Source organism: Triticum urartu, chromosome 5A, assembly GCF_056163025.1.
Source record: "Triticum urartu cultivar PI428250 chromosome 5A, HENAU_Tu73, whole genome shotgun sequence".
Taxonomy (NCBI): domain Eukaryota; kingdom Viridiplantae; phylum Streptophyta; class Magnoliopsida; order Poales; family Poaceae; genus Triticum; species Triticum urartu.
In genome coordinates this window covers 325404635-325428300 of record NC_141877.1, presented here as the reverse complement: position 1 = coordinate 325428300, position 23666 = coordinate 325404635, and positions in this window count along the sequence as shown.

The window sequence follows — 23666 nt, the reverse complement described above, 5'->3', positions numbered from 1 at the left end:
TACTATCATATTACCTTGCTACTAAACAGTCTCCTTGCCCTTACAAACTCCTTGGTTCAACTCCACAATCTTGTCGGAGGCTCCCAAGTGACACCTAGCCAATCTAGGAGACACCACTCTCCAAGAAGTAACAAATGGTGTGTAGGTAATGAACTCCTTGCTCTTGTGCTTCAAATGATAGTCTCCCCAACACTCAACTCTCTCTCATAGGATTTGGATTTGGTGGAAAGAAGATTTGAGTGGAAAGCAACTTGGGAAGGCTAGACATCAAGATTCATATGGTAGGAATGCAATATCTTTGTCTCAACACATGAGTAGGTGGTTCTCTCTCAGAACATATGAGTTGGAATGGTGTATGTGTTCTGATGGCTCTCTCTTCAAATGAAGAGGAGGTGGAGGGGTATATATAGCCTCCACACAAAATCCAACCGTTACACAGTTTTCCAATCTCGGTGGGACCGAATCAACAAACTCGGTCGGACTGAAAATGTAAACCTAGTGACCGTTAGAGATTTTCGGTGGGACTGACATGCAACTCGGTAGGACCGATATGGTTAGGGTTTGGGCATAACGTAATCTCGGTGAGACCGATTACACAAACTCGGTGAGACCGAATTTGGTAATTAGCTAACCAGAGAGTTGGTCAGGCAAACTCGGTGGGACCAATTTGCTCTTTCGGTGAGACCGAAAAGTTACAAAGGGGAAACACTGAATTTACATTGCAATCTCGGTGGGACCGATTCGCTCTTTCGGTGAGACCGAAAAGTTACGAAAGGGAAACAGAGAGTTTGCAATCCCATCTCGGTGAGACCGAGATCCCTGTCGGTAGAACCGAATTGCTAGGGTTTGGCAATGGCTAATGACAAGTGAAACTCGGTGGCGCCAGATAGGAAGAATCGGTAGGACCGAGTTTGGCTTAGGGTTTAGGTCATATGTGGATATGGGAAAGTAGTTGAGGGTTTTGGAGCATATCACTAAGCACATGAAGCAAGAGGCTCATTATGCAACACCTCATCCCTCCTTGATAGTATTGGCTTTTCCTAAAGACTCAATGTGATCTTGGATCACTAAAATATAAAATGAAGAGTCTTGAGCTTTTGAGCTTGAGCCAATCCTTTTTCCTTAGCATTAGCTCAATGAGCTATATGTTGTTATGAATTACCAAAACCACCTAGGGATAGTGGCACTTTCAATCTCCCCCTTTTTGGTAATTGATGACAACATATAGATCAAAGCTTCGACAAATGATAATAAGCATGAAATATATCGTCGCTTTGAGAAGTATGTGATAAGTAAGAGCTCCCCCTAAATTTGTGCATATTTAAAATTTGCTTTGGACTGCAAATGCACAAGGAGTTAGAGTCATGGGTTACTCTTCCATGTCACATACATCTTGGTGGAGCGCTTAAAATGATAAGAATGAAATACATGCACTCATCACCAAGAATAGTGAAAGATCACATAAGATAGATAAGATAATAGCATTAAGCAAGCATTAAGTGTAGCTTATGATCAAACACATGATCATCAATGTCTCACAAATAATGACGTAGTATCTCAAGCACTCAAAAGCAAACAAGTTTGAAAAACCACCAAATAAAGCAAGAGAGAAAAGCAACACTCTCTCTCTCGAAGCCTATGATCTATACATTTTTCTCCCCCTTTGGCAACAAGTTACCAAAAAGTTCCTAGAAAATGCATAGTACTAGATCGACGCTCAGGCTTGATCTTCTGGTGGTGGTGGAGTCCGGATCACTCCAACGACGAAGGCTTCTGTAGACGCTGAAGTAGACGCTGGAGTTGGAGCTGAAGTAGATGCTAGAGCTAATGGAACTGAGGCTGTAGCTGGTGCTGAGGTGGTGGCTCTTGTGTCAGCAACTGGCATGGCAGACGACCTCGGACCTCGTGGCACTCTGGCAAAGGCATGAGTGGTAGTCCTGCCTCTCCTCTCCTGCATATCATCTTGGAGCTGCTCCACTGCAGTCTGAATCTCCGTTACCTTGACATCCAAGTCATAGAACTTTTGTTCCATGATTCTCTCTAGGCTTGCCTGGTTTTGAGTTAGGGTGGCTAGTCCTTGCTCAATCCGCAGGGTGGATGCAATCAGGTAACCAAGCTGCTCTTGTTTGGTCTTCAAGAAATACTCAGATGCCTCTTCTTGAGTTGGCATCTTGGCAGCTTTCTCCTTCCTTGCCTTCTCCTTCTTTGCGTATGCTTGGGCAGATGATGGCTCGTTCTCAGTCATGACAACTTGATTGTCCTCAAAATATGGACGGATGGGCAGGTGTTCCTTGTCCAATAAATATATGCCCGTGCCCATCTTGGAGTTAATGAGCTCCTGGATCTGAGGGGCATATCCGCAACTCCTTTTCTGATCTGCTGCAGTCCTTTTGATAGTTTCCACTATGAGGCTCATCACCTTGAACTTCTGAGGCACATCAAATACATGTAGCAATTTGATAGCATGGCCTCTGATCATGTTGTGATCTCCAGACTTGGGCAATAAGGTGTGCCTCAAGATCCAATTGATAGTTGGCAGCCATGACAGAAGGTAATGCACAGACCCAAATTTGAAGGTGTCAAGAACTTCATTGGAAATTTCCTTGTACATATTGGACATAGAGTTATGGTCCATCTTCTTCTTGGCATATATGTCCAAGTCATCATCATGCTCCTCTGGGGCATTAATGATCTGTGCCCACTCAGCAACTGTGGATTGGTACCTTGTACCCTCAGACATCCATGTGATCCTCCCATCTGAATAAAAATGTGATGTGGAGTAGAACTGCATTATAAGCTCCTCATTCCACTTTGTGAGCTTCTGCCCAACAAAGTCAGCTACTCCACAAGCTATGAAGCTGTCTTGCACTCCAGGATAGTGCTCCTCATTGTCCTTGATGTACTGCCAGTCAACCCATCTCATATCACAGACTATTGGCTTCTTATCAAGCAGCACTGTCTCATAGAAGTCCTGTTGTTCCTTAGTGTGGAACCTGTAGTCAACAGCAGTCCTCCTCCTTGAAGCATACCGGTCTGCTTCTCTCCACTTCCTCAGCCCTGAATCTCTCCTGAGCTTCATGTCCTCAGCCACAGGATGCGCATCGTTGTGGTCTAGGATCTTGGGCTTGAGCTTTCTCAGAACTTGCTCTTCATCCTCTTCTTCAGCAACAGTCTCGGGCAGTCGGGCCTTGTTCTTCTCAGCTACAGGAATGCTCCTTGTATTCCTCTTTGGTTTTGGCTTGGAGTTAGCTTTGGGCTTAGATGCAGTAGCCCCTGATCTTATGGCATCACCCATCAGCTTGGGTGCCTTGGGTGCTGGTGCAGCTACCTCTTCTTCCTCTTCCTCTTCCATGATGGAAGCCTTTCCTAGCACTCTAGCTACGGTCTTCTTGACCCTTTCCTTTCTTTTCTTTCCCTCAGCAGCAACTGGCTATTTAGGTGCAGGCTTCTCAGTTGAAGCTCTTGCCTTTGACATGGGCTGCCTGCCTGCTAGCCTTTTGATTTTCAGCCCTGGCTTTGTGCCTTGAGCTGGCTCAACTCTCTTTGATGTGGCCTCTTCCTCTGCCACATAATCTTCATCTTCGGAATCAGAAGTTCTCTTCTTCCTTTGTCTGGTGGCAGCTTTTGGCAAGTTGCTAGGGGTGCTCCTGCTGCCCACATCTGAAGAGCTGGAGGGACTAGTGCCCTCACTCATGTGCACCTGCTGCTCTGACATGTTCTAGCTGTCACTTTGATCAGACATGCTGCAAGCTCTGACTGCTGACCCTGTGAACAGTTTATAGATGAGGTAGAAAAGATGAGCATCACAAAATGCGGAGATTTTTGCAAAAGAATGATCCAAAAACTTAGTTTTAGTTTCCCACTGAAATCATCTCGGATCTACCGATTTTCAAACTCGGTGATACCGAAGCAGTTTTGGAACCTAAACTAGTGAACTCGGTAGGACCGAGTCACAGTTCGGTGGCACCGAGACTGCTAGGGTTTCACAGAGTTCCAAAATCGGTCACACCGATAAGTAATTCTCGGTAAGACCGAGTCTCACTTGTGCAATGGCATAAGCCAAATCGGTGGGACCGAGTTTTTTAACTCGGTGGGTCCGAGATGGTTTCGGCGGAAACCTAACCCTAAAATTTTCGAATCAAAGCTAATCTACGGGTGTATTGACTGGATAGGAGTGTTTCAATCGTGGCAAGAATCATGAAGAACACAATGTGCTAGGAATCGGACGGGGAATAGCACTGTGATCGAGTCCATACCCTAGTTCGGCGGAGACTCGCTACGGCGGCAACGGCGGGGCAGAATTCCCATTGACGGCGACGGAGACCAGCACCTGGAGGCGGCTGGCGGCGAGGAGACGATCCGGAGATCACGTTGGCAGAGTAGGCTATCGTGTGGGCGAAGGGGTTCGGAGAAATTTCCAAATTTTGCCCGTGACTATATATAGCCCGACCCTGTCGGTGTGACTGAGTGGAACAACTCGATGGCAACGAGATTCATAACTGCAGGCAGTTACTGAAACTCGGTGTGACCGAAATGTTCAAATCGGTTGCACTGAGATCGAAAACCTAGATCAACTTAATGATCTCGGTAGGACCGAAAGTGGGGTATCGGTCAGACCGAGAATCATAAAGAGGTTTTGGAAGTTTAAGTCTATGACGAATCGGGGACTCCGAGCGCTCCTCACACAGAGTGGTTCGAATCTGACTTGATCAAATTTTGTGATGCAGCATGAATAGAGTTTGAGACGAGAAAAGCATAGATAGCTAGAGGAGGTACTTAGGCATTCTTGTCCATCCACTTGGCAAAAGAAAATAAAACCAAACAATCGAAACAACAAGTGGATGTCCTCGAATGAGTAAAATATGCAACCAGCATGCTCACACAATAAGATGGCAAATGAAATATGTGGACAGGCATGCACAACCAATTCTAGCATCTATCAAGCAATTTGCGAAGACTAGGTCATCTATATATGAGTATATTGACTTAGGAGTCAAGTGAGAGCACTTGATCATAGGTCATACTCATCGTTTAAGCTCAAGTGGGTTTACCACTTTTACATAAAGCATTATTGTGTTCACATCTTCAGAGTTGCTTTAGCTCAAGTCTTAGAGTAAAGCTCCCCCTAGATGTGATATCCCCCCTAAGAGGGATGAAATAACCTTGGGTTTTGTCGATGATGACTTCATGTAGATGTTGAAGATGTGGATGCTCAATGTTGATGTAGATCACTTGGAGCTATCCATTTGAGTGAATTGCACTTTCAATACCTACATGGGTTAGTCCCACAAGGAACAAACAAGGATATCCATAGACATAGAGTGATGCACACAAAAGATGATGTCCATGAAAACTTTTAGGTTACCTTGTCCCTTGTCTTACCAACAAGAGGGTTTGTGACTCCTTGAACTAGTGCAAGATGTGGAAGTTGATTGCACTTGTTCTTGCCAAAATGATAAGAGTGAAGTATGTTGGCAGAGTCACCCTTAAGAACTCTCTAGTTCTTCTTCTTTTGGATCCACACCATCTTGATGGGAATCCTTGGAGTTGTAGTCATACTTGATGAAGTGGAACTTGAAGTAGTCTTGGGAATCCACTTGACTAAGGTCTTAGGAGCTTCTTCAAATGCATCAATTTCCTCTTGAAGCTTGTCCTTGCCTTTTTGCTTGTAGTCTTGTGGTGGAAGATCATCTTGAGCTTGTGTCCCCTTGAAAGAAGTATCATACTTCTCTTGCTGAGGAACAAACTTTGTCTTGGGGTATTGATCTTCTTCCCACTCAACTCCATTGGCATTGAACTTTCGTTCAAAACCAACACCTTGATTCTTCCGGTGCATTCCTTGCTTGCGCACAATTTCCTCGAATTGCTTACTCCCGGCAAGGCTTTTTTACACTCCTTTCTCTATAATTCCCTGTAATAAACTATTTTCTTGCTCAAGTGTAACTTGGCTAAGAGAATCATTAGTGGAATCAAGAGAACTACTAGAAGCAACAATATTGGATTTAGCATGATCATTGTTACTGCTAGAGGAAGAATCTTTCTTGTTCTTGTTACTAGACTTGACTTGAGGCATGTAGGTGGATAAGAGTAAATGCTTGGCAATGTAAGAAGAGCTTCTCTTGCGGAGATCATCATTGATTGCTTTTAAGAACTCATGCTCTTGCTCAAGATTGAGCTTTTCAAAGCGTAATTTCTCATGAGCTCTTAAAAGTTCTCGATGATCTTCGAAGATAGTTTCATGAGCTAACTTAAGAGTGTTTAGTTCTTTAGTTAGAGCCTCAATCTTCTCCTTATCATTGTCATTCGTTTTATCTTGATTAGCATGTTTAATTGACGTTTCATCATAGTATTCATCACTAGAGTTGTCAACAAGCAAATCATCACCTAACAAGTCATCTTCATCACTATTGAAGTCAACATACTCGGGGTGTGTTACCTTAGGACCTTTGGCCATGAAGCATCTTCCAATTCCTTCATTTGGTGAGTCAAATATGTCGTAGGAGTTGGTTGACACAAGTGCTAGACCAGCAACACCTTCATCTTGATTATCTTCGGAGTCGGAGTGATAACTTCTCTCGGAGTGGCTGTCGGAGTCGGAGCCGGATACCCATTCACCAACATGAGCTTGATGTCTTCGTCTTGTGTAGCTCCTTGATGATTTTTCCTTCCTTTCCGAATCCTTGCTTCTCCGTGAGTATCTTCGTTCATAACGATCATCTCTACTCCTCCTCTCTCTTGGTGGTGATTCTTTGCTTCTTCTTTTTGGAGAATCTTCTCTTCTCTTGTAGGGAGCCGTACACTCATTGGAATAGTGTCCGGGTCTTCCACAACTGTAGCAGTTTCGCTCTTGACTAGAAGATCTTTTGTCATTGTAGGACCTTGACTTGAAGCTTCTATCTTTGCTTCTACTCTTGTAGAACTTGTTGAAGTTCTTCACCATTAAGCTCAATTCTTCATTGAAGTCTTGTTTCTCACTTGATGATGTAGGGGCTTCACATGAGGCTTTATAGGCACCACTTGATTTGTTGTGAAGTTCCTCTTTATCCTTAAGTGACATCTCATGAGCAACAATTCTTCCAATCACCTTCGTTGGCTTGAGATCTTTGTAATTGGGCATCATTTGGATCAATGTGCACACGGTATCATATTTTCCATCCAAGGCTCTTAGAATCTTCTTGATGATGAATCTGTCGGTCATCTCTTCACTTCCTAAGCTAGCAATCTCATTTGTGATGAGATCAATCCTAGAGTACATTTCAGCGACACCTTCACCATCCTTCATCTTGAACTTGTCAAGTTGGCTTTGAAGCACATCCAACTTGGATTCCTTGACAGAGTCGGTACCTTCGTGCATATCAATCAAAGTGTCCCAAATTTCCTTCGCATTCTCAAGACGGCTGATTTTGTTGAATTATTCGGGGCACAATCCGTTGAAGAGAATATCACAAGCTTGAGCATTGTATTGCAACATCTTCAACTCATCCGCGGTAGCTTCACGGTTTGGTTCTCTCCCATCAAAGAAGTCACCTTGCAAACCAACACACACAATAGCCCAAACGAAGGGGTTATGTCCAAGAATATGCATTTTCATTTTATGCTTCCAACGAGCAAAATTAGTACCATCAAAGTAGGGACCTCTACGGTGGTAATTTCCCTCGCTAGACGCCATACTCTCCTAGGTTGTGAAACCAAGGCTATGACCACCAAAGCTATGGAGATCAAAGCAAATGGAGACCAAAGCTCTGATACCACTTGTAGGATCGAAAGTATGTCTAGAGGGGGGTGATTAGACTACTTGACCAAATAAAAACTTAACCTTTTCCCAATTTTAGTTCTTGGCAGATTTTAGCTATTTTAAGACAAGTCAAGCAATCATCACATAATTCAAGCAAGCATGCAAAGAGTATATTGGCAGCGGAAAGTAAAGCATGCAACTTGCAAGAATGTAAAGGGAAGGGTTTGGAGAATTCAAACGCAATTGGAGACACGGATGTTTTTCCCGTGGTTCGGATAGGTGGTGCTATCCTACATCCACGTTGATGGAGACTTCAACCCACAAAGGGTAACGGTTGCGAGAGTCCACACAGGGCTCCACCCATAAAGGGTAATGGTTGCGCGAGTCCACACACGGCTCCACCCACGAAGGGTCCACGAAGAAGCAACCACCCACAAAGGGTCCACGAAGAAGCAACCTTGTCTATCCCACCATGGCCATCGCCCACACAGGACTTGCCTCACTAGCGGTAGATCTTCACGAAGTAGGCAATCTCCTTGCCCTTACAAACTCCTTGGTTCAACTCCACAATCTTGTCGGAGGCTCCCAAGTGACACCTAGCCAATCTAGGAGACACCACTCTCCAAGAAGTAACAAATGGTGTGTAGGTAATGAACTCCTTGCTCTTGTGCTTCAAATGATAGTCTCCCCAACACTCAACTCTCTCTCATAGGATTTGGATTTGGTGGAAAGAAGATTTGAGTGGAAAGCAACTTGGGAAGGCTAGACATCAAGATTCATATGGTAGGAATGGAATATCTTGGTCTCAACACATGAGTAGGTGGTTCTCTCTCAGAACATATGAGTTGGAATGGTGTATGTGTTCTGATGGCTCTCTCTTCGAATGAAGAGGAGGTGGAGGGGTATATATAGCCTCCACACAAAATCCAACCGTTACACAGTTTTCCAATCTCGGTGGGACCGAATCAACAAACTCGATCGGACCGAAAATGTAAACCTAGTGACCGTTAGAGATTTTCAGTGGGACTGACATGCAACTCGGTAGGACCGATATGGTTAGGGTTTGGGCATAACGTAATCTCGGTGAGACCGATTACACAAACTCTGTGAGACCGAATTTGGTAATTAGCTAACCAGAGAGTTGGTCAGGCAAACTCGGTGGGACCGATTTGCTCTTTCGGTGAGACTGAAAAGTTACAAAGGGGAAACACTGAATTTACATTGCAATCTCGGTGGGACCGATTCACTCTTTCGGTGAGACCGAAAAGTTACGAAAGGGAAACAGAGAGTTTGCAATCCCATCTCGGTGAGACCGAGATCCCTATCGGTAGAACCGAATTGCTAGGGTTTGGCAATGGCTAATGACAAGTGAAACTCGGTGGCGCCGGATAGGAAGAATCGGTAGGACCCAGTTTGGCTTAGGGTTTAGGTCATATGTGGATATGGGAAAGTAGTTGAGGGTTTTGGAGCATATCACTAAGCACATGAAGCAAGAGGCTCATTATGCAACACCTCATCCCTCCTTGATAGTATTGGCTTTTCCTAAAGACTCAATGTGATCTTGGATCACTAAAATATAAAATGAAGAGTCTTGAGCTTTTGAGCTTGAGCCAATCCTTTTTCCTTAGCATTTTGAGGGTTCCGCTTTCACATCCATGCCATGCCAATCATTGAGCTTTCCTGAAATAATCATCTTGGAATAGCATTAGCTCAATGAGCTATATGTTGTTATGAATTACCAAAACCACCTAGGGATAGTTGCACTTTCACTAATACTTGAGAGTATTGTTTGGCTCTCCTTGTGTCGAATCAATAAATTTGGGTTGAATACTCTACCCTCGAAAACTGTTGCGATCCCCTATACTTGTGGGTTATCAATGTATCATTGCTACTAAGGATAAAACGATTTGGTCTATCTCTACATAGATAGATCTTGTCTACATCATGTCATTGTTCTTATTTCATTACTCCGTTTCTCCATGAACTTAATACACTAGATGCATGATGGATAACGGTCGATGTGTGGAGTAATAGTAGTAGATGCAGGTAGGAGTCGGTTTACTAATCTTGGACGTGATGCCTATATAATGATCATGGCCTTGATATCGTCATAATTATTTGAAGTTCTATCAATTGCCCAACAATAATTTGTTCACCCACCACTTTGCTTTTTTTCTCAAGAGAATCCACTAGTGAAACCTACGGCCCCTGGTCTCTTTCTCATATTATTTGCCTTTGCGATCTATTTTTATTTGCCTTTTATTTTCAGATCTATTAAACCAAAAATCCAAAAATACCTTGCTGCAATTTATTTTATTTGGCGTTCGATCTATCAATATTTACAACTATCTCACGTCTGTTTGCCAATTTCTGTCACCGTTACCCTTAAGGGATTGACAACCCCTTTAACACGTCGGGCTGTGAGGATTTGTTATCTATGTGCAGGGGTTGTTTACATTTTGTTTCTTGGTTCTCCTACTGGTTCGATAACCTTGGTTTCATATCTGAGGGAAATAGCTACCGTCGTTGTGCTGCATCATCCCTTCCTCTTTGGGGAAATACAGGACCAATTTTTCGATACTCCTAATGAGGATGTCGCGTCCCATCTTAATACCTTCATGGAATTATGCGATATGCAAAAGAAAAAAGATGTGGACAATGATGTGGTCAAGATGAAATTATTTCTGTTTTCCTTGCATGATTGTGCAAAAAATTGGTTCTCTTCTTTGCCTCGCAATAGTATTGATTCTTGGAATAAGTGCAAAGATGCTTTTATCACTAAGTATTTTCCTCCGGCAAAAATTATTTCCCTTAGAACCCAGATCATGAATTTCAAGAAACTTGAACATGAGCATGTTGCAAAATCTTGGGAAAGGATGAACATGATGCTAAGGAATTGCCCAACTCATGGGTTAAATCTTTGGATGATCATACAAAACTTTTATGCGGGGTTGAATTTTGTTTCTTGTAATCTTTTAGATTTCGCTGCGGGTGGTACTTTTATGGATATTTGTTTGGGTGAAGCCACCAAATTGCTTGATAATATTATGGCAAATTACTCAAAATGGCACACCGAAAGAGCTCCTACTAGTAAAAGGTTAATTCGGTTGAAGAAATCTCTTCTTTGAGTGAAAAAGTTGATGCTCTTGTGAAATTGGTTGCTAGTAGAAGTGCTCCTATTGATCTTAATGATATGCCTTTGTATACTATGATTGAGCAAAATAGTGATGCCATAGATGTGAATTTTATCTCTCGAAATAATTTCAACAACATTGCTTATAGAGGTAATTTTAATCCTAGGCCTTTTCCTAGTAATTCCTCTAATAATTATGGTAATTCCTACGGAAATCAATCTTACAATAATAATAGGAACACCTCTGATCTTGAGAATAATATTAAAGAATTTATCAATACACAAAAAGTTTTCAACACTTTCATAGAAGAAAAGTTGAGTAAATTGATTATTTGTCTAAAAGTGTTGATAGAATTGCTCATGATGTGGGAAATCTCAAGATGGAACTTTTTGTTCCTAAAGTAGATGAATCCATTAAAGCTCTTTATGTTTCTATGGATGAAAGTAAGAAAAGAACCGCTATGCTTAGAGCTAAAGAAAATTTTTAGAAAAAGCTTTTTCTAGTGATTTCTTTCGCAAAAGTGATGAAGATCTTAAAATGGTTGGTGTTTCTTCTATTGATTCCTTGTTTAGTAAAGTTAAGATTGATGAAAAAGGGACTGGAGAAGAGTCAACTTCAGGTAGAGGCGTCCCAATATTTCGGAGGGCGAAAATCTTGTTGAAAAAATTGATGAAAGTGGGTTTGGAGAGGTCAAAACTTTAGCTAGTGATGTGCCCACTCTTTTGGATTACAAAGACTTTAATTATGATAGTTGCTCTTTGATTGATTGTATTTCTTTGTTGCAATCCATGATGAATCCACCCCATGCTTATGAACAAAATAAATCTTTTACTAAACATATTATTGATGCTATGATGAAAGCTTTTGAAGAAAAATTGGAATTAGAAGTTTCAATTCCTAGAAAATTGCATGATGAATGGGAACCTACTATCAATATCAAGATTAAAAATTATGAGTGTTTTTTGTGTGACTTGGGTGCTAGTGTTTCTACAATTCCGAAATCTTTATGTGATGTGCTTGGTCTTACTAATCTTGAAGAATGTTCTTTGAATTTGCACTTGGTGGATTCTACTTTTAAAAAGCCTATGGGAAGAATTAATGATGTTCTTATTCTTGCAAATAGGAATTATGTGCCCATAGATTTTATTGTTCTTGATATTGATTGCAATCTATCTTGTCCAATTATTCTTGGTAGACCATTTTTACGCACTATTGGTGCCGTGATTGATATGAAAGAAGGCAATATTAAGTTGCAATTTCCTTTGAGGAAGGGTATGGAACACTTTCCTAGAACTAGAATTAAGCCACCTTATGAATCAATCATGAGGGCATCTTATGGATCTCGAACCAAAGATGACAAAACTTAGATCCTTGCCTAATGCCTAGCTAAGGGCGTAAAACTATAGCGCTTGTTGGGAGGCAACCCAATGAATAAATTTTGTTTTTTTACTTTTGGCTTCCTGTTTTTGTGTGTTAACACAATTATGCTACTGTTATGACTGTGTTTTTTTATGTTTTAATTAGTGTTTGTGCCAAGTAAAGCCTTTAGGATCTTCTTGGGTGATAGTTGTTTGATCTTGCTGAAAAACAGAAACTTTTACGATCATGAAATTAGTTTTGTTTTTTACAAGAGAGCGATAAAATAACCATTCCACTTGCAGTAGATCATTATACAAATTTCTCAGGTCTTCCTAATTTTTCAGAATTTTTGGAGTTACATAAGTATTTGAAATAGTCAGATTGCTACAAACTGTTCTGTTTTGACAGATTCTGTTTTCTTTGTGCTATGTGCTTATTTTGATGGCTCTATTGTTTTCTTTGATGTCTTTTTTCCATAGAAAAGTTGGAATACAGTAGATATAATACAAGAACAAAACATGAATTGGTTTAATACAGTACTTATAGTAGTGGTTTATTATTCTTATACTAATGGATCTCACGAAGGCTTTCTTGAGTTTTGTGTGATTGAAGTTTTCAAGTTTTGGGTTATCTTACGATGGATGGAGGAAGGATGGAAGAGCCTAAGCTTGGGTATGCCCTGGCTTCCCAAGCTATTATCCAAAAATGAGCAACCAACGAAGCTTGGGGAAACCCCCGAGTGGCATCCCCGCTTTCTTCCAACGATCATCGGTACTTTACTTGAAACTATATTTTTATTCGTCGCATGATATGTGTTTTGCTTGGATCGTCTTGTGTGATATGAGTCTTGAAGGAAATATGCCCTAGAGGCAATAATAAAGTTGTTATTTATATTTCCTTATATCATGATAAATGTTTATTATTCATGCTAGAACTGTACTAACCGGAAACTTAGTACATGTGTGAATACATAGACAAACAGAGTGTCACTAGTTTGCCTCTACTTGACTAGCTCGTTGAATCAATGATGGTTATGTTTCCTAACCATAGACATGAGTTGTCATTTGATTAACCGGATCACATCATTAGAGAATGATGTGACTGACTTCACCCATCCGTTAGCTTAGCACGATGATCGTTTAGTTTGTTGCTATTGCTTTCTCCATAACTTATACATGTTCCTATGACTATGAGATCATGCAACTCCCGAATACCGGAGGAACACTTGTGTGACGCCCGGATAATTAAGCTACAGCAACCCCTGCTAATGATGCCACATCACTTCGATTACTGTTGCTAATCTCTTGTTAGTTCGAAATCGATTCAAATTCAAAATCAAGCAAACAATAAAAAATTTCAAATGTTAAAACAAAAATGTTCGGAGTGAACCAAATGTTGCATAGGTAATTATGGTGGAGAAACCACACCTTTATAAAATAATTAAATACTATTAGATGAATAAAACAGTAGTGAAAACTATTATTTAGTTACTTTTAAATATTAATTAATTACGAAACTATTTTAGTTTGGGTAACAAGTTAATGTGGCAGTGACATATTTGGTAACATAAATTAGGTGCCATTTTGGTACTTTGCTAAAACAAAAATAAAAGGAAACTAAAAGAAAACGACAAAGAAAAGAATAAATAAAAAGAAAGGCAATAAAAAAACAGAAAAGCACCCCCACTGTTTCCCCTGGGTGGCGGCCCACCAAGCCGGCCCACGCCGCCGTGGGGATAAGACCGAGTCCCCCTCCCCTCTCCTCGTCAGCACCCGAGAGATTATTCCCTCCCCCTTGCTCATTCCCCTCCCCCTCGTACGCTCGCACGAACACCACGATCGTACTGTTGCCGTCGCCAGCGTGGCCACCGGCCTCCACGTGCCGTCATCGGAAGTCCAGGAGGCGCACCAACGTCACCTTCGTCTTCTACGTCGCCTGCACCGAAACCCCCCCCCCCCTCCGCCTCGGCCGCCACCACCACCTCGCCGCTCCCGCAACCTCCGGCGCTGCCCTGACCACCCCCTGGCTTCCTCGACCGCGCCCACGAGCCCTTTGTGAGTTCCTACCCCAAATCCCCCTCTCCCCTGCGTTGATACGTGCTTGTAGTCGTCGTCCCCACGAACTCCTTCGCCATGGCCGTGTCGGAGTTCTGCATCCGCGCTCCTTGTTGTCGTCGCGCGCTCGCCCGCCCTCGCAGCGCGCCCGCACGCCCGCCCGCTCATGGCGCTACCCCTCCGCGTCCAACATGCACCCGCGATCCCCACTGCTGGCCGCCGAGTCCGGCCCGCAGCCGGCCGCTGGCGGCCGCTGCTACCGTACCCGCAGCTGCGCCCCGCTGCTGCCTGCACCCACCTTCGCCCCACCGCTTCCGCCGTGTGCTCTCCCGACACTGTCGCCTGTCGCTACCGCTGCTGTGTTGCTGCTCCTGCATCTGCTCTGCTGTTGAACTGCTGCTTCTGCGCTACGCTGCTACCTAGCACCGCCGCCTCCTGCTGCCACCCGCGACTGGCCGTGCCCGCCTCCGCCCGACCTCGCTGGCGGCGACGAGCATCCGCGCCACGGCCACCCCTGCCGGCCACCGCGCCACCGCCTTGGCCGGTGCCCCGACGCAGCCCTAGTTGCGTCACTCCATGGCGCCCCATCGAGCGCCCGGTGCCCGCTATGGCCCCTGGGGCCTTTGACAAATGGGCCCTGCCCCATGGGCCTATGACGTTGGGGCCCATGCCCCTTTATAAATATATATATATATATATAAGTAATTAATCAATCAATTAATTAGTTAAATAATTAATTAACTTAATTAACTCTGTTAGGTTAACCTAATCACTTAATTAAACTAGTTAATTTTTATTTAGTTAAACTAAGTCAATGGCAAACGGGCCCCATCTGTCAGTTTGACCGGTCAACGGTCACAATTGACCGCTGATGTCATGCTCATGTAGTAAACCTATTTTGATTTAAATTAAATCTGTTAATTCTTGAAAATGATTAAATCCTTTTTAAATTAATATAAAATAAACCGTAGATCGGATGAAAAAACTTTGTACATGAAAGTTGCTCAGAACGACGAGACGAATCCGGATACGCAGTCCATTCGTCCGTCACACATCGCTAGCATATCGAACACGCAACTTTTCCCCTTTGTTTCATCTGTCCAAAAAAGCGAAACACCGGGGATATTTTCCCGGATGTTTCCCCCCCTTCACCGGTATCACCTCAAACCGCGTTAGGGAACCCCTAGCACCACTACTTGTCATGTCATGCATCGCTATGCATCTGTTTGCATTATATTCATTGTTTCTTCCCCCTCTTCTCTCCGATAGACTACGAGACTGACGCCGCTGCTGGTGCCCTGATCGACTACGCTGTTGACGACCCCTCTTTCTTGCCAGAGCAACCAGGCAAGCCCCCCCCTTGATCACCAGATATCGCCTACTCTTCTCTCTATTGCTTGCATTAGAGTAGTGTAGCATGTTACTGCTTTCCGTTAATCCTATCCTAATGCATAGCCTGTCATTGTTGCTCCAGTTATTGATACCTTACCTGCAATCCTAAATGCTTAGTATAGGATACTAGTTTATCATCAGTGGACCTACATTTTTGTCCGTCTGCCATGCTATAATATCGGGCCGTGATCACTCGGGAGGTGATCACGGGTGTATACTTATATACATATTATATGATACCTGTAATGACTAAAGTCGGGTCGGCTCATAGAGTACCCGCAAGTGATTCACGGATTGGGTCCGAAAGGACGTTTGTCCCGATGGCCCCCTGAGTGGATCTTTGTGGCGGAGCGACAGGGTAGGTTGAGACCACATAGGAGAGAGGTGGGCCTGGCCCTGGTCGGTGTCCGCGGTTATTTCAAAATAACATGCTTAACGAGATCTAGGTATTTGATCTGAGTCTAGCCACTGGCCTATAAGCACTAACCAACTACACAGGAACAGTTATGGGCACTCGACGTCATGGTATCAGCCAAAGCCTTCTTGACGTCAGCGACTGAGTGGCGCACGCCGGGTTGGACGGGAACACCTGCTCTTGTATAAGGGAGGCTAGGTTTGCTCGTCGGCCGCGTATGCAACGTGCAGGTGTGCAATGGGCCATGGGCCCAAACCCTTGCGCCATGGGATTTAGACCGGCGTGCTGACCTCTCTGTTGTGCCTAGGTAGGTCTGCGACGTGTTGATCTTCTGAGGCCGGACATGACCCAGAAAAGTGTGTCCGGACAAAGGGGATCGAGCGTGTTGGGAAATGTGGTGGACCCCTGCAGGGAAGTTAATCTATTCGAATAGTCGTGATCTTCGGTAACAGGATGACTTGGAGTTGTACCTTGACCTTATGACAACTAGAACCGGATACTTAATAAAACACACCCTTCCAAGTGCCAGATACAACCGGTGATCACTCTCTCACAGGGCGACGAGGAGAGGATCGCCGGGTAGGATTATGCTATGCGATGATACTTGGTGAACTTACCATCTACTCTCTTCCTCTGCTGCAAGATGGAGGTTGCCAGAAGCGTAGCCTTTGATAGGACTAGCTATCCCCCTCCTATTCCAGCATTCTGCAGTTCAGTCCACATATGTTATCCCTTTTCCATTTGATACCAATGCATGCATATGTAGTGTAGCTCCTTGCTTGCGAGTACTTTGGATGAGTACTCACGGTTGCTTTGCTACCCCTTTTCCCCCTTACTATACCCGATTGTTGCGACCAGACGATGGAGTCCAGGAGCCAGACGCCACCGTCGACGATGACTCATACTACACTGGAGGTGCCTACTACTACGTGCAGGCCGCTGACGATGACCAGGAGTAGTTTATGTCGGCGTTCTGGGAACGGGGGTCCCCAGACTTGCCTGCCTGCGGCATGGCTCAAGTGGGGGCCCAACGCAGCCCATCTTCATCAGCTCAAGCTCAAGACCCTCGCGAGGGGCCAAGCCTCGCAGGGCGGATGACCGGAAGCTTCCTCAGAGGCACCCTCATCAGGCAGGCTCGCGAGGAGGCGGAGAGATCAAGGCGGGGATACCTCACGAGGAGCCCATGACGCAAGCCATGACGATTGAGACCAGGCGGGCGCCAGGCGGGCACCGGCCTGTGCAATGTCCTTGTTTCCCCTTTGATGCAAAGGGGGCAAGCACAGGCCAAGGCACCGGGCAAAGTTTACCATTCGAGTGCAACAAGACCAAGACCAACAGAGCGGCAAGACGGAGGTCACCGTGGAGCCCAAGACGGCGTCATCACCAGAGCTTTTGGCAGCCGAAGACCACCCTTGGTCAGGATAACTTGTACTAGATGTTCCCCTTCAAAATGGCCAATTGTTGGCGACCTTCCCGCTCATTATTTGGGGAGAGGCCCAGGGCCTCTATAAATAGAGCTAGACACCACAAAGTAGAGAGACCCCCGGGGAGAGATCAACACACCGAGAGGGCTAGAGATCTGATAGAACCCTAGCAGAGAGAGAGAGGCGACTGAACTCACCCAAGCAGTTCATCCCACCAGCTCAAGAACACCTCTCGCGAGGCTGTTCTTCTCTTGTACTGTTCATCATCAGCCCCTGAGGCAATCCACCACACCACACACTGGAGTAGGGTATTACACCACAACGGTGGCCCGAACTAGTATAAACCTTGTGTCCCTTGTGTTGTTCGTTGTTTCAGCTCAAATCACGCAAGGAGATTGGGCGTAGATCGGTAGGGGAGAGATCTCCGCGCGCACCCAAGTGTTCGAACCTCAAGGGTTTGCCGGAACCCGAAATCCGACATTTGGTGCGCCAGGTAGGGGTGCGCCGGAATCTTTCTTCCGATGTTCGCGTACGATCTTCCGTCATTTCCATGGCTGACGCTCGTCGGGCTCGCGCCGAGCGCCGGGCTAGTCTCGCCACCCGCATCGCCCAGACGGCGCCCGTCGGCGGACGTCCCCGTCGTTCCCCGTCGCTTGCCGCCAACGCCGCCACCGGCCCGGCGGGGAACGAGCAGCAGGCCTCCTCCCAGCATCCTTTGGTGCGGCGGGAAGGCCGCACCGCCACACCGTCGCTGACTCCAGCCACTTTGTCGTCCCACGCCCGTCGCGCCCCCACGGACGCGCATGCCGCGCTGCTCCTGGCAAGAGAGCTCTTGCACTACCGCCCCGTTGACGACCTCTACGAGGACTGGCTTGCCCGCATCACTGAGCTCGTTAGCGCCGCAGTGGGCTCCCCCTTGTCGTCCCTTTCACTGCCTCGCCCTCCATTCTACGCAGGAGGCGGGGATAAGGAGGCGCCTCCACCACCTCCTCCCCAAGAAGGCGCCCTGGCTCCAAGGCGCGCAGCCCCAGGGCGAGACCCTCCGCGTCCGGTGCCTACGCAGCAAGAAAGGATCTGCCAAGAGATCCCTCGTCCCCAAGAAGGTGCTCGCGCGCTCCCAGCACCGGCACACCAAGATCGCGTCCCTGCACCTCCACGCCAGGACCCCGCGCTGCTCCAAGCGGCAGCGCGCGGTAATCCCCAGGAACAAGCCCAACAACAGCAAAAGGCACTGGTGGCCACGGCAGGCTGCCGCGCCCTCACCCCCGAGCTACGCGGCGTCGCATGGCCAGGCAAATTCAAGCCTGACCTGCCCTCTCGCTATGATGGCACGACGGACCCCGCGGAGTTCCTACAGCTCTACGAGCTATGCATCGAAGCCACCAACGGAGACGAAAGGGTCATGGCGAACTGGTTTCCCATGGCGCTCAAGGACGGGGCCCGCACCTGGCTCCTGGCACAATCTCCTCCTAGGACGAGAAGCGCACTCGCTTCATCGCCAACTTCCAGGGCACTCGCGACCGGCCCCCGGCCGTGAGCGATCTGCGCCGCATCAAGCAGCAGCAAGGGGAAACCCTGCAGAAATACATCCAGCGCTTCAACAACGCTCGCCTCAAGATCCCCAAGGCAACTGAAGAAGCCATCATCTTGGCCTTCTCCGATGGCGTACGCGACATCAAGATGAAGGAGGAGCTAGCAATCCATGAAGACCTGTGCACATCCCTGGAGATGTTCAACTTGGCAACCAAGTGCGCCAGGGCTGAGGAAGGGCGCCTTTCCCTCCTCGAACTCCCGGCTGCCGACCCAGAAGAGAAGAAGCCCAAGGCCAAGGATGTGAAGCGCAAGGGGGCTGCCGTGCTTGCAGCGGAACCAGCCACCAAGAAAGGCAGGGATCAGCCTGAGTCATCCAAGGGCAGCCGGTACTGCGTGTACCATGACCTCCACACCCACAACACCAATGAATATCAAGAGCTCAGGGCCTGAGAGATGGACGTGTCGGCCGACACCCCGAGCGCAACGACAGGGGCTATGGCCGAGGAGGAGGAAGAGGTAGCGGACAATGGGAAGACCGTGGCCCTCGGCAAGGGTGGCGTGACCGACCTCGCGAGGATCGCTGGCAGGACTAGCCTCGTGAGGGAGGCTGGAGAGATCAGCCTCGTGAGGATCGCTCGTACGGCAACGCAAGCCTTCCTCCTCTGCCGCCACCGCCAAGGAGGAACAAAGACCAACATCAAGATGAGGGGGCTGGGGGCTTCCAGGAGCCGCGCGCAATCGCTTGCATCTTGGGTGGCGCGCAGGCCCCAGCCTCACAGCGCATCTTCAAGCAGTTTTCTCGCGAGGTGAATGAAGTCCTCCCCAAGCTTGAGGCCACGCGCCCTCTCAGGTGGTCTGCGTGTGCTATCACGTTCAGCTCAGCGGATCAGCTCAAGTGCGCGGCAACGGCCGGAGTCCTCCCTATGATTGCTCCCCAGTCATCAGCAACGTGCAGGTCACCAGGACCCTCATTGATGGCGGAGCAGGACTCAACGTCCTGTCCGTCGAGACGTTCGACAATCTCCAAGTGTCGTACGATCAGCTTCAGCCAACCAAGCCATTCTCAGGAGTCACTGATGGTTCCACTGTTCCGATAGGGCAGGTTCACCTTCCAGTCACCTTCGGGCAGCGCAACAACTACCGCATGGAGCTCATTGACTTTGATGTCACCCACATCCATCTGCCATACAATGCCATTCTCGGGTACCCAGCCTTGGCCAAGTTCATGGCGGTGACTCACCATGGATACAATGTCCTCAAGATGCCAGGAAGCGGTGGAGTCATCACCGTACCCTGTGAAGAAAGGGACGCAGTGTGTTCAATTGAGCGCGCGTTCCAAGCCGTAGCAATCGAAGACCCGGACCACAGGAACGGAAGGCTTCCCGAGGCGACCCTTGAGAAGAAGAAGGTTTTGCCTGACCCAAGCCATAAGGAGGCAGGTGCCTCCAGAGGTGTTGCATCAGGATCTGCGCCCAATCAGGGAGCGCCACCCTCTCTCACATAGGAAGGCGCGCCCGGCGCCCTCCTCAGGCAGGGCTCGGGGGCTCTTTCTTGGAGAGCCATCGACTTTGCCAAGGTCGCAAGGGACGCGCTCGGGAACCACTTGGAGGGGTGCTTCCAGGTACGTTTCCCTCAGGAAGATACAAGGCAAGAAAGACCAAACCCTCAGGAGTTCATCACAAGAAACACCCAGGAGCTACAGGAGTCGAGAGTCATGCGCGGCAACCGCCGCTTACCCACCGTAGCCCCACATCCAGGCTAGGATGATGGGCTGCGCGTCTGCATCGACGTGCCAGGACTCAACCGAGCCGCGTCTCAAGAGCTCCTCTGGCCTTCACGCGTGGGGCGTTGCGAGGGTCCACCTCATAGCTACGTCTGCATGCCTTTCGGCCTGCCGAACGCGGTCGCCGCTCATCAGCGCTTGCTGAGGAGCATTCTGGAGGCTCAGGAGGTTAGGCATCGTGCGGTCCTGGCGGAGATGGAGATGGCCCTCGGGAACCCACCTGTGCCCCCGGAGCCTCCCGAGGCTCCTGGGCCTGGGGGCTCGTGAGGATCTACGTCTTCATCGCGCATCGCCCGCTTCTTCAGCATCACTTCATCTTCAACGGCACCAAGTGACATCTTTCTAAGTCCCGTTTTTAGCTGGGAGCGCCCACAGGGCCGCATCATTCCCAGGTCGCGTGGGTCCGTCCCTGCGGCATGCATCTATTTTGCTTATGCTCTTTACTTACCTTGTTGGGGGCGCCCCTTGGGCTGCATCATCCTCGAGCTGCTCGGGCCTGGCCCGGCAGTGTTTGCTTTTCTCGCGTTTATTTAAATGAATTTCCTCCTGCGTGCTTAACACACCCGACCTAATCGCCTGCTCGATTGACGCCTACCTATGGAGCTGCTCGCTCTGGCACGGCATTTGCGCATGGGTCTGTCCTTGCAATGCCGATAAACCTGAGTGGTCGAGCTCTGGCCGCGGCAGCCTCGCAAGGCGCCACCTCACCAGGCCCTCAGTGCCCCAATCACTCCCTCGGAGCGACCGAAGGTTGGTTGGCAACCGTAACAACAGGTCTTGTTTCTCTTCATGATTGGTGTGCAGGACCTACTCCAGGAGCAACGTCAGGGACGTCGCGAGCCGCCTCACCCTCTCTTCGGTGCGGACCGCTTGCACGTTAAAAGGGGGGTACCTGAGCATTGCGACTCATGGGCTCCTACTGGCTCTCCAGCCCTCACCCCCTGGCCTTGACCCACGGCATCGTGACCTGTCATACCAGCGGCGGCTGAGCTCACTCGAGGGTTGGGACCTGAGGACGTAGAGCATTAAGGAAAGTGCGGGGGAGCGGGAAGGAGCTCGCGAGGACCTAACCCAGCAGCGCCTCAGCTGCCACTCGGGCCAGGCGCTTCATCGAGGAACTACACCAAACTCATGAGATAAGTCACACCCTTACAAGAGTGGGACCAACGCAACGCCAAACCCTCGCCCAGTGTGGCTCTGTCATGGCGATGTTGCCTTCCTTTCTCGCCCAGCGAGGGCTGCTTGAGTGCTAAAGGGGACCTCCCGAGCATCGCGACTCGGGGGCTCTTACTGGACCTCAGGCCGCTCACCTCCTGGCCTTGACCACGGCATCGCGACCTGGCATACCAGCGACGGCTGAAGCCTGCCTGGGGACTGGGACCTGTCAGCGTAGAGCGCCAAGTCCTCGTGAGGATAGAAAGGGGGAGCCGAGCCGACACAGGACAAACACCTCGCATTGATTTATATTAAGGATATAATATTCATAAAAGACATGGAAGGTGCCTTACATGCCCCCGCGGGGTGTTGCTTCGATTCCTCGCAGGGAACAAGAGTACTAATCCTAAGGAACGCTAATCGCCTGCACCGCCGCAAGGGACGCCATCATCAACAGTGGGCTGCCCAACGTCGACGCCAACCTCATCCAGATCAATGGCGTCGACGGTTGGATGCAGCTACCCCGCTTTGAGCACGGTGCGAGCTCGGGGGCTCGTAGCTGTCGTCGCTCATTTCCGGAGTCGCGAGGAGCTCCGGGGAGCCGCTGGATTCCCCAGCTCCTCCACTGCCGCCTGAGGAGCTGTTGGAGGGCCGATGGGCGGGCCAGGTCCTTGTCGGTTCGTCGCCCCTGCCGCTCTCCCTGGGGCAGCACTCCATCTGGCGTCCTTCAGCATCGAAGACCTTGAAGAACATCAGGAAGGCGCCGTTGTATTCAAGATGAATCACTAGGGCACCTGCCATCTGGCAGACCCGGGCGATTTCGCCCCAGCCCCGGGTCATGAAGACCTTGCCCGGAGCGACGACCGCGACCTCCGCTCCGGTCGCAAGGGTACCGCAGTCAGTGTGCTGCAGCCAGAGCTCAAGAGCCCGGCTCGGCGGCATCTCGAAGGCGAAGGAGGGGGGAAGGCGAATCCAAGAGCTCGAAGGCATGGTGGCGTGGAGCATGAGCTCGCGAGAGGAGCACTCGGCGTGGACTCCAGGAGGAACGACACGCACCACCGTGACTCGCCGGCGTCGACAGCGGCACCGTCGATGTCGCTCGATGCCTTCTCCCCCAGGACCAACGACGCGGGCGTACAAGGGTAGCGGATACCCAGGCGGCGGCCGCTCGTACTAGGATCTCGGTGCCTCCGGCTGAGCATCCGCATCTCGGTGGCAGAGGACCAGCCGTTTCTTCGGCGGAAGTGGGTAAGGACCCTCTCGGGGGGCCTTTCCCTTCTCTTCTGTAGAAAACTGGCGGATTGGTGCCATTGGAGTAAGGAGAAGCAAGAACGAGGAAGAAGGAAAGGAGCGGCAGCAAGGGATGGACTGAAGGGACTCGCGCAGCCCCGTACTTATAGCCGGAGGAGGCCAACCGTGGAGCACCACGATCATAGGTAATCATGACTGGTTTCTCTACATGCAGGGACATGTCAAGTCGTGCGGTTGCCGAGGTGTCGTGGGGAAGCACAGACGCCCACGTCCAATCAATCGCCATGCAGCGCCCAAGGCCGCAGGCTGTTAGGGCCCGTGGCGCTTCGTGCTTGCCCCTTCGCTTCCCTGCTAGGCCAAGCCCGGGCGCGCCTTGGGCCCGGGGGCTACTGTCAGCGTTCTGGGAACGGGGGTCCCCAGACTTGCCTGCC